This window comes from Pithys albifrons, chromosome 13 (genome assembly GCF_047495875.1).
Source record: "Pithys albifrons albifrons isolate INPA30051 chromosome 13, PitAlb_v1, whole genome shotgun sequence".
In the NCBI taxonomy this organism is placed as follows: Eukaryota; Metazoa; Chordata; class Aves; order Passeriformes; family Thamnophilidae; genus Pithys; species Pithys albifrons.
Genome location: NC_092470.1, coordinates 6,664,052 through 6,675,327, shown reverse-complemented (window position 1 = coordinate 6,675,327; position 11,276 = coordinate 6,664,052). Strand labels below are relative to the sequence as shown.

Sequence of the window (11,276 nt, the reverse complement as noted above, 5' to 3'; positions counted from 1 at the left end):
TCAAAGCATAGGGAATGCAAGAGACAAAAGGCATCAGGAAGGGGAAAAGCATTTACCAGAAACAGAGTGATCACCAGGCATTGTTGGAGGTTTAGCAGCAGACCTCAGTCCCAGCAGATGGGGATGATGAGATTGTTATTAAAATGCAGAAAAGACAGAGATTCTCAATAAATCTGCCTATCCAGCATTTGGAAGGAAGCAGGATGCAGGGCTGATGGCACATGAGATTGAGAGCACTTCCACCCTCTGTCAGTAACCAAGGAGGATGTTCAGCAACATCTGTTAGAGATGGCTCTTGTTAAATCCTCAGGCCTGGAAAACACACGCTCAGTGTCTCCAGAGAGGGGACCAAGGAGGGATCAAGCCTGTAGTGGTGTCTGCTTTTTTTTAAATACTACCATACCAGAGGAATTGCTGAGGTTCTTCCTTCTCATCCAGTCCTGGCACATCCCTCACATCTCTCCCTTCTTGAAGAGGCAGCTGTGCTGGGGCCATGCTGGGATTTGACAAGAGCCTGTGATCTAAGCCCACAAAGGACATGGACCCCAGCACCTTCTCACCATTTGCTGTGACTGTTTCTCTTCCAAACTGGCACCTGGCCCAGTGTAGCCCTGTTCTATGATCTGTGTCCCATGGGACATCACCTTCTCACCTCAAGCTTCAGCAGAGCTTGAAGGGGCATCAAAATCCGTGGACCCAGCTAAGCCCTCAGATTTGAGCTTCCCCTGGATGTTGGTTTCCCTTGGGCCAAACCACCCAGGCAGCAATGTAGGGCAGCAGGTGAAAATAACTCAGCTGAGGTGGGAGCCCCCTTGGGAGACTCCTTTGTGCTTGGGGAGCTTTAAGGTGACCAAATGAGTGCTTATGCCCTCCATGGCTTGGCACAGGCACAGGCTGCTCATATTCTTTCTGCAGTCACAAGACAACCCTGATGACGTCCCTCCGCTCACAGCAGTTCAGGTTTGAAGGAGCAGCAACAGATTTCTGCTTTCACACTGCCAAAGCCAGGCTCCATCTGCAGCTCATGCTGCAGCTGATGCTACTCCAATCCCAGCTGTTTACACGCTCCATATCTATGCACATTGGGACCCAGGTTTGATGCTGCACCTTAGAGACTGCCCCTGATACTACAACGGTGGCCGTGATGCCGCTCCGTCTGCGAGTCACTGCAGCTCACCATGACAGATGGCTGTCACAGCATCGTGGGTATAGGGACTGGCGGGGGAAGGGGGCAGGACTGGCAGATGGGAGAGGAGCAGGGAGCACACACTGCACCACTAGCTTGCCAGACTCCACGTTTCAGCTGCTTTCTTGCACAGCCATGGCGGGAAGCCCCCCAGGTGAGATGTGCACGTAGCACTGCCCACAGTCCACAGAGCCCCCAGGAAGGATAGAAGGGCAGTGATGGAGCTGCTCACACACAGTCCTCAGGTGGGAAGAGAACAACCCATGTCTGCAGAGAAATGATTTGTGGCTCGCTCTGACAGACCATGGGAATAGGGGAGGCAGAAATCTGCCCAAAGTGGTCTGCAAGGATGCAGGTCTTGCCTTCTACACTGAGAGCTCTGCTACCATCCTCTTCTCCAGCTCTGAAGGGTCCAGGAGGTCTTTGCTGAGATCTCTGGGTTGGTTCTCACAGCATGGCCCTTCCTCTCACCAAAGGTAGCAGTAGCTGATCTGGGTAAATCCAGGCAAGTTGAAGCACGCACAAGGAAGAAAAAGCCAGGCAATGTCTTCCAGGCTCCTGCCAGCCCAGCCAGAGAGCTGTGTATGTCTTCAGTCCTCATATGTGTCCCTGGGCCTGGGGAACTGCTTTGGCTGCATTCAGCCTGGGTGTTCTGGTGCTCACCCACAGCTGAGAACAGGAGCCCTGTTTGGCAGCTGGGTCAAAAACAGGGCACAGGACCTTCCCTGGGTTTAGGAGGGTTCATGTCACATCGTCCAGGTAAATCTTCCCCTCCAGTTTAACCCGGGGTGGTGTGGACACAGCCCAGCGTCCCTCAGGCAGCAGCTTCCGGTGACTCAGAGGAGAAGGTCTCTGCTCCTGCACACTCCCGGATGACTCATCCCCAGGTAATGTGGGGGCTGAATCTGACACTTGCCAACGTGTCACTTGAGTCAGGCACTGGGTTGGTTGCTTCCCCTGACACCATCATCTCCCCTGGCTTGCCAGGGAAGCCTGCAGCTCCTTGAATCTCCAGGTAGTTCTTCCACAGCTTCAAATAAAATCCATTCCCAGGACCTTTGAAGTGTCTGTGGTGGCTGCAGCTCCTTTCCTTCCTAGAAGCACCCCACATACACCCCGTTGTGCACCACAGCAGGGACCATGAAGATGTCACATATGCTGGGTAACACCCCAGCCCCCCACCCCCACCCCCGAGGCTTGGGTACAGCAGGGGACATGAGGACTGGAAGGTGGCAACTGTGACACCAAAAATGCTTTGTGGGAGGCAGCCAAGGAGTCCCAGACTGATAAATGACACATCTGTTCTCTGCAAATGAACAAAAATTGGCATACGGAGGAGGAAACTGGCATCGTTAGGGGACAGATGGATAAATATGACATATTGAGGAAGAGTCGACACGGCTCTCTTGCAATGAATTTATTTTTTCCAAAGCTAGTGGCTTTCTTGGAAAAAGCCAGCAGGGCCCTGAGGGTGATCCAGCAGAGAGAGGTCCCTGCATTTCCACACACAGATCTTTTGATGAGATGAGGTCAGTGGCAAAATCTGCAATAATATTGGATTAATCTGGATACTGCAGATGAATGCTAAGAATTGCAGGAGGACTTTGAAAGGCTCAGCAACTTGGCAATAAAACAAGACAAAAGCCAGTGTCAGGGAAGTGACACACATGGGGAAATCAAGCCCAGCCACAGGTCTGAAGTGATGGGCTCTGAGAACAGGAGCTCTGACAGCCTGTGAAACTGTCCCCTCAGCACTCAGCAGAGGTCAAAACTGCGAAACCTCTCAATCAAGCTGATAAGAAGGATTAGGAAAAAAGAGAGGTGGGTGACATCAGAGTTGTCACTGTTCCCTGGTCAGTCCCAATCCATGTGTGATCTTTGTCCCCCCATCCCAAGAATACAGTGGAGCTAGAAAATGTGCAGAGAAAGGCAACAGGATGATCCAAGGCCTCTGCATATGGGGTGCATGAAGGGCCAGGGTTCTTTGGCATGGAAAAGAGACAGCTGGAGTCACAGGACAGATTTCTGCATGACTGGGGGAGGTGGGGAGAGACTGGAATATCAGGGATAACACAAGGACGAGACTTAGAGCACAGCAGCCCTCTCTGCCAGGGGCCACTGTGGTTTAGGAACAAGACCACACAAATTTGCAGAAAAAATCCATAAATACACACATACTAAATACAAGGACTGGAACAAGGAGCTTTGGGAGCATTTAGAGGCAGGGATCACGTCCAGGGGAAGTATTGCTACACCTTTGCACCAGGAGGCCATCAAAGCCTAGGCAGGATATGCCCAAAGCATGTGCTTTTACCAAATGGAACAAATTCCTGCAGAGACTTTTTGCAGCTCCTCAGTCTTTCTGTCAAAAAATCATTATGCATTTGATAGCATAATTGAGGCCATGCTAATTTACCAAAAGAAGAGATGACAACTCACTGAAAGACATCTACCAGCTTAGAGCCAGACTCGTGGGTCATCACCTCAGACGTGCTGAGCCCAGTCCCTGCCTCTGCCCTCAGCACTAACAGCCCTCTGCACATCACAACTGCTCTCTGGTGTGATCCGTTATTTCATTAACACTTCGACGAGGTGTGGAGAGCCGTGGGGAGCTTCATTTCCACAAATCCAGGCACAGCACCCTGGAGACAGGCCAGTGAGAGAGCTGGGTGACAGAGATGAGAGAGAAATGACTTCAGGACTGACACCCAGGAGGTAAAAAGTGCTTTTTTCGCTGACAGGTTTGAGGGAAATTTCCAAACAGCCACCACATAAACTCTTTGATGCTATTTTTTTTTCTACAAAATCATTTTGTGTGGGCTCAAGCCCCGGAGGGCTGATTTGTCCCCACTCAGTGCTCATGGGGACAGGGAAACCAAGACACATCAGCTCCCTGCAGCTGCCTTCAGTATTTCCCCAGCAAAACCAGGATTCATGGCAGGAAAACCTCATGACAGATGCTGTGGCAACAGCTCTATTATATCATGCAAATCACATGGCCTCATCCAGCCACCCGCTACCATGGTCTGTGCAGCCAGGCTGATGCTCTCAGGGCTCCAATCGTAGCACAGATTTAATCCCTTCATTGCTGGCCTTCCTTGGGGTTTTATTTGCTCCTACCAAGGGGTTTGACCCTCCAAGGGCACAGCAGTGTCCAAATGGGACAAAATGCCTGAATTCCTCCTCTGAAGGAACAAAAGAAGCAGGACCATCTGGGAGAGCACAGACTGAACTCGATAGCAAGTGGTAAAGTGGAATTGATTGGAGCCGCCTGCACTCATCGATCTGAGGCTGAGCAAACTAAGGAGCTGAAGCATTTGCAGCTCAATCAGAGCGACCTGCTGGTGGGGGCCTGTGCTATGGGGCTGGCAGGATATCTGAGTGCCCCGGGAAAGTGTTAATGGTGGGTTTGATTAATCCAGCTGCAATGGCCACGCTAACACAGCTGGGTCCTTCTCCAGACAGACTCACTGGCTTAACAATGCCTGTGGGGCGTGAACCACCTCTGGCAACCCCTTATATCTCTTAATAGGGCTGTCATCAGCCATCAAGAAGATGGGCTCAGTGGACAAGACCAAAACAGCGGCTATTCCTCCCACAGAGAGGAGATCAATTGCTTTTGCCACCAGCCTACCATCTCTGAAAGGGCTGAGAGACAGAAAATGAAGGTGAATTGAGAAAGGAGCTCAATAGGTGGAGAGGTGAGGGCTGGCAGGCCGCCTGGCAGCACGTGTGTTCCTGTTTTCTGCCCACTCAGCAGCACAAAGCTGGGTTAAGAGGTGGCTGTGTGAAGGCCATAAATCCCTGCGGCAGGAGGAGGCTCCCGCTGTGCACAGACAAAAGCAGAGTGAGAGCTGCGGCTGGCAGCTAGAATCAGGCAGGGCACACACAGATATGAGGAAGCATTTACATAGGGCTGCAGGGTGGCTGGTTCTCCCCTGGGATACTTTTGTCACATCCCATCTTCAGCTGGATGTTGCATGCAAAAGCAAGGGACTCAAGAAGTTGCTCCACGTTCTGTGCTTACTGAGGATTGGACAGGACACACATTTTGGTGACCGTTTTCTTTGATTTCTGAGCACTAGAGCCAGGCAGGGGGATCCCAAAACATAACCTATCAGAAAATCAGTCTGTTATAGTCTGTTCACCTTCCCTTCCAGTCTTCTCACTGGCAAACTGGAAAAAGTCCTTTGAAGCTCAGGCTTTAGAAGAACCAGGACCATCTCACATGCTGTTGTGGTCTCATAAAGCCTCTGGAGAGCATCACAGCTGAACAGTCATTTCAAGAAATGCTGGAGTCCTCCCTCAGTCCTGGCTGCACATCTCAAGAGTTAGAATCACAGAATGGTTTGGGTTGGTAGGGACCTTAAAGCAAACCCAGTTTTACCCCCTGCCATGGATGGGGACACCTTCCACTAGACCACATTGATCCAGGTCCCATCCAACCTGGCCTTGGACACTTCCAGGGATGGGGCAGCCACAGCTTCTCTGGGAAACCTATGCCAGGGCCTCACCACAATCACAGGGAAGAATTTCTTCCTAATATCTCATCTAACCCTAATTCTGTGTCAGTGGGAAGCCATTCCCCTTTGTCCTGTCACTCTAGGCCCTTGTCCAAAGTCCCTCTCCAGCTCCTTAGAGCCTTTAGGCACTGTAAGGGGCTCTCAGGTCTCCCTGGAGCCTTCCCTTCTCCAGGCTGCAAAGTTCCAGCTCTCTCAACCTTTCCTTAAAGTGGGTGTCCTTGTGCTCCAGCCTTCAGACCATTTTTGTGGCTGTAGGAGAAGATGGGGAGGTGGATGGTGGGGACAGGATGAGGTCAGATTGCTTGGTCTCCCAGTTCAGGTGTGCTGTCTTTCATTCCCAAATCCCACCTAAACCTTCACCTCAAAAATTATCCCAGCCCCAGGACATTTTCCTGCTCTTGCTCCAGCATCCAGCTCTGACCCAGCAGTGCCTGTGGGTGTGGGTATATAGGATGCTGGACTAGATCATAGAGTTGGAAGGTGGGAGTTGGTGGAAGGAAGGTGGAATTTTGGCAGCGAAGCAATTCCCAAGCTGTATTTATGGCATCTGAATAACCACAGAGGACAGCACTGGCCTGCACCAGTGGTTTTCCACCACCAGTAAAACACAGAACACCTCCTCGCAGCACTGGTATCTGTCCTGCCTTCCTGGCACCAGCACTGTTCCTGAAGCTGCTTGAGGGATCACGGACAAAAAGAGGAGGTGGTGGGGATCCTTCTGCCTCCCATCTACCTCCTTGAGACCAGGTAAGGAGGCCAGGGGCTGCCCAAGGAAGGGAACAGCTGGAGAGGCTGCTCAATGAACAGAGGAGCTAAAACAGCCACGCAGTGATGAATTGCTCTTGTCCCTGTGCCAGCTGCAAGATTTATGTTTGTGCCATGGAGTGGCAACGTCTGGGACCAGCAGCACTTTCTGCCTGGCTGCACCAGCATTTCGACATTGCAGGCACCTTTAAAATCCCACTGAATGCAACCCACAAGCATCAGAGGGTTCAGAAGAAAGTCACTGAGGGACAGAGCAGGGTGGAAAAAGCAGAGAAGCCTCCCTGGAGCAGCCATCCTGCCCGGGTGCTGAGCACACCCTTGAAGGTATCAGATCACCCAGCAGACAGACGGGTCCCTCAATGCTCCCACAAGCTCATCCCTTTTCCTCCATGCTGCCTGAACACATCCTGGCAGGTCTGAACTATCCAGACAAAACCACGTGGCAAAGGGCTGTTGGGGCCCTGACAACCTGGCACTATTTCCTTAGGAGTGGTCTCATCCCAGTTCTGTTGGGGAGAGCAGCCTATGGCCAGGAAGCTGTGCTGGAATAGGGCCACCACTGCCAGCAATGAGGGGCAGAAGCTTCATCCATCCATCCTCCTCCTCCACATCTCCAGGCCCTCAAGACACTTATCTCTGTGTCCACCTGCACCTCCCTGCTCCCTTCCATGTTTGGCTGGCTCCCCTGTATCACTGCAGTGTTATCTCAGTCATGCCTGTTCCAGCAGTTGAGGTCATTGTAATTCTGTCATCTCCTTGCTTCCAGAAACATCTGCCAAGTAGCCAAAGCAGGAACCTCACTGCCTCCTCCCTGCCACTGAGGAGCCCACACCATGCACACCGTGTGGGCAGTGCCCAACACACACCCATGCAAACATGACTCCTGCATACTGCCAGGTCAGGAGCTGGGATCAAGACTGTGGTGACACCAGCCTCGGGAGTCCCATTCTGTCTGCCCATGCAAGTGCCCAAGGAACCTCCCACTACCCCATACGTTGCTGTAGGTTCCCTGTCCCCACCAGCCATGGGCAGCATGTCCTGCCAGGGAGACTCTGTATCTCCACACTGTCCCACCATCTCCCATGGGTCCCAGCACACCTGTCCCATCCTGACCCAGTGCAGCAGCTGTCTGGGCCATCGTGGAGCTGGGCTTGTCCCTTCACCAGAGACATAGTCCAGCTCATAGCATTGTGACAGCATGGAGGAAGGCACAAGAGGCCAGCCACAGAGCAGCACAAGGACCTTGCACCTTCACAGGCTCATGACCTGGGATTCAGAGGTTGCAGTGATGCCACCTCTACAACTCAGCTACACCTGTCCCGCAGCTGTCTGGTGGTCAGATCTCTCTCCAAGGTGCAGTCAAGGGGATGATGAGAGTGTCAAACTCCCTGGACACGGGAGGGGACACACATATCTCCTTCCAGTGTCACTGCACCCACTTTAGATCCAGCATGAGGACACAAGTGCTGACAGAGCTGGGCACAGATGAGCAGCAGCAGCCCCATGGGAGGCACAGACTGGGATCTTGGTGGGCAGATGAGAGAGGCAGAAGGGTGACACTGAGGCAGGAAGCCACCATGTCATCCAGAGTTACCATTAAAGAGCACCTCCTTCACCACCCTCTGGTCAGCCAGGTTTGATGTGGGGAGCATCTCCTGCTGCCAGGGCTCCCACCATTGCTGAGAGACCAACATGCCCACCAGTGCCCACTAGGGCACACCAGCAAACTGCTGGGGCCAGCATGAGGTAGGCATAGACAAAGGGAGGACACAAAAGACCTGTCTTCCTCCACCACTCTGAGCTCTTTTGGGCTGGACATGAACAAGATGAGCTAAGGGGGGCAGAAGCAATGACTTCATTGAGTAATCAAGGTGTGCAGGGCCTTCCTCTGGTTTGTCCCAAGCCTCAGGAAGGTTTAGATTTAGGATCTGCCAGATGCAGCAGATATCCAAAGATGGATGTGGTGCAGGGACATACCCCGGTTGTAAGAAGACCCCTGCCTCTCCCTGCACCCCCTCCCATGGGAGGTGTGTACTTACAACGAGCAATGAGCTCACAGCACGTACAGGAGCCGAGTTTTCTGTGACCAGCTCTTCTCAGGGTATATGTCACTTGGGCCACTCCATTACCTTGAAGTGCTGCGATCTCTCTAAAAATATTTTACGTCAAGAAATCCTTTTGATCTCAGGTGTTTAGAATTCTTTGCGTATCTGTGAAAATGAAAGAGCCTTTAACACTGAGAGCAGTGGGGAAGGCAGAGTCATTAACTATTGATATGTGTTTGAGCAGGAGGAACGAGGAGCTGCGGCACAGACTGATCCCTGCTGCTGTCTCGGCACAAGGACCATTTAGCCCTTAATCGCTCTCTTCCTCTCCCATCCCTTTGTGCGCATTCCTTAATCCTCTGTGTGGAAGAAACTTTACTCCCTGAGAAACACGCGGTGGGGGGTGAGAGGTGGGGTTACATCTGGGGGAATGGGGTTGAATGAGGACACAGGTCTGGGATAAGGGGTGGGATGAGAAGAAGGGTCGGGTAAGAGCTGGGGAGGGTCGGGTCAGGGTGAGTGCTGGGAGGAGGGTCAGGATCAGAGCAGGGAGAACGGCCAAGGGCAGCGGGTGAAGGTGAGGGCGTGAACGCCGCGGTTGGGGTGGGCCACGGGCCGGCACTGAGGGCTGGGGCCTGGGAGAGGCTGAGGGGCCTCAGCGCACCGGGGCCTGCCCGGGCCCGGGATCGCGAGGGCGGGAGCAGCGCGGGCGTCGCGACCTGGGCCCCTTACGGCCTCTCCCGGTCCCCTCGGAGAAGTCCCGGAGCGCGGCCCCGGCGGTGTCTCCGCGGGAAGGCTCCGGCAAGCCCGGCCATGCTCGGCGCGCGTCACAGCCGACAGCGCCAAGGCCCAACGCGCCGCCACGCCCGCCCAGAGCCCCGGTAGCGCGCCGTGATCGTATAGTGGTTAGTACTCTGCGTTGTGGCCGCAGCAACCTCGGTTCGAATCCGAGTCACGGCATCGCCCGGCGATACCACGGCACAAGGGCTCCATTTTTGGCTTTTTGCTGCGGCTGCCTGGTCTAATTTTAAACATTTAATGTAATGATTGTTTTATTATTTTTATTTATTTATATTTATTCTATTTAATTTTATGCTTGCTTATTTTTTATTTTCATTTTCCTTTTTTATATCTTCTGATTTTATATTCTTTTTTCTATTTTTTTTAGTTTTTGTGCTGTATTTACATTTATTTTATGTCATCAAATTTTATTTTTTAATTTAATTTCTATTTTATTTGTATCTTTCATTTTATTTTCATATTTTCGTTTATATTATTTTTAATTTAATTATTTGGTTATTTTTAAATTTTTTTATTTTATTTATTTTTAAATGTTATTTTTCTATTATATTATCCTATTTTATTCTATTTTCCTTAATTCAATTTTTTAATTTAATTTTTATTTCAATTTTACTGGTTCTTTTTTCTTTTCTTTTCTTTTTTTTCTTTTTTCTTTTCTTTTCTTTTCTTTTCTTTTCTTTTCTTTTCTTTTCTTTTCTTTTCTTTTCTCTTGTTTTCTTTTCTTTTCTTTTCTTTTGTTTTCTTTTTCTTTTTCCCTTTGCATTCCTTTGCTTTCCTTTTCCTCTTATTTCTATTATCCTCTTTATTTTAAAATTAATTTAAAAAATTCTATTAATTGCGTATAATTTAATTTAATTTCCTTTTATGTTTTATTTTAATTTCTTTGCTGTCGCGCCGCTCCTTCTCCCCGCGCCGCCCGCGGACCCCCCGCACTAGGCGGGCCCTGCCCCGCAGCCCCGCCGGGAGCTGGGAAAATACACGGGGAAAAAAGTGAAATATCGGCGCGACGTGACAAAAAACCTGAGATATTCGGGAGGTCCGCGGGACGGCAAAAAAGCCAAAAATGGAGCCCTTGTGCCGTGGTATCGCCGGGCGATGCCGTGACTCGGATTCGAACCGAGGTTGCTGCGGCCACAACGCAGAGTACTAACCACTATACGATCACGGCGCGCTACCGGGGCTCTGGGCGGGCGTGGCGGCGCGTTGGGCCTTGGCGCTGTCGGCGGTGACGCGCGCGGGGCCGGGCCGAGCCTGAGCGCTTCTCAGAATGATCCCGGAGTGGCCCGCGCGTATCGCGGGGCTGGGGGAGCCTTGACCGCGCAGGGGGAATTTACACCGGCGTCGCACCAGCAGCTTTCAGGGTTTCACTCCTTGTCATCCACATGCCAGTCTGAGCCATATCACCCCTTTTTCCCTCACCAGCCCCAACCAGCTTTAGCGACTGGCCAAAATCCACAGGGATAAGGCACAGAACGGGCACAAGGGAGCGTTTGTCCACAGGCACCGTGTGGCACGTGGACGCCCTGAGTGCCCTGTGGTGTCATTAATCACCAATCTCTGAACAGATTCCTGCCAACCCAGGTGTTGGCACCCTTGGAGCCACATCACCACTCCCTGCACAAACAAAGAGCAGGAGGTACCAGTGGGGTGCACACACCTGGGGATGCAATTCCCACCATCCCGCATGAAAAAGTGGTTTCCAATACACACTGGCACGGAAGGCTTTTGCTGGCTGCCACCCTGTCCTGCTCAGGGACCAGGGAATCTGCCTTCACACCACTGAAGGTTTGGAGGTCACGTGTGCCCCACTCTTTATTCTTTTGGGAAAGCATTTCCTGGGTTGAAGTAAAGGTTGCATTTCTGCCTTCAGTATCTGCCCTCGAGGCTCGTTTAGACTGGGAGTGGAAGTCTCATGGTTGGCACAGTGCCCTGCATGGCCACACCATCGGGCTCCCC

At 51.7% G+C, this 11,276-nt stretch overlaps 2 non-coding genes across 2 annotated transcripts; one reads left to right on the top strand and one right to left on the bottom strand.

Moving 5' to 3' along the window:
• The first annotated feature begins 9,407 nt into the window (after window positions 1-9,407).
• On the top strand, window positions 9,408-9,479 carry TRNAH-GUG (transfer RNA histidin (anticodon GUG)). Its single transcript has one exon. It is a non-coding gene; the product is annotated as a tRNA-His (tRNA).
• A 937-nt stretch (window positions 9,480-10,416) lies between these two features.
• On the bottom strand, window positions 10,417-10,488 carry TRNAH-GUG (transfer RNA histidin (anticodon GUG)). Its single transcript has one exon. It is a non-coding gene; the product is annotated as a tRNA-His (tRNA).
• Window positions 10,489-11,276: the final 788 nt, after the last annotated feature.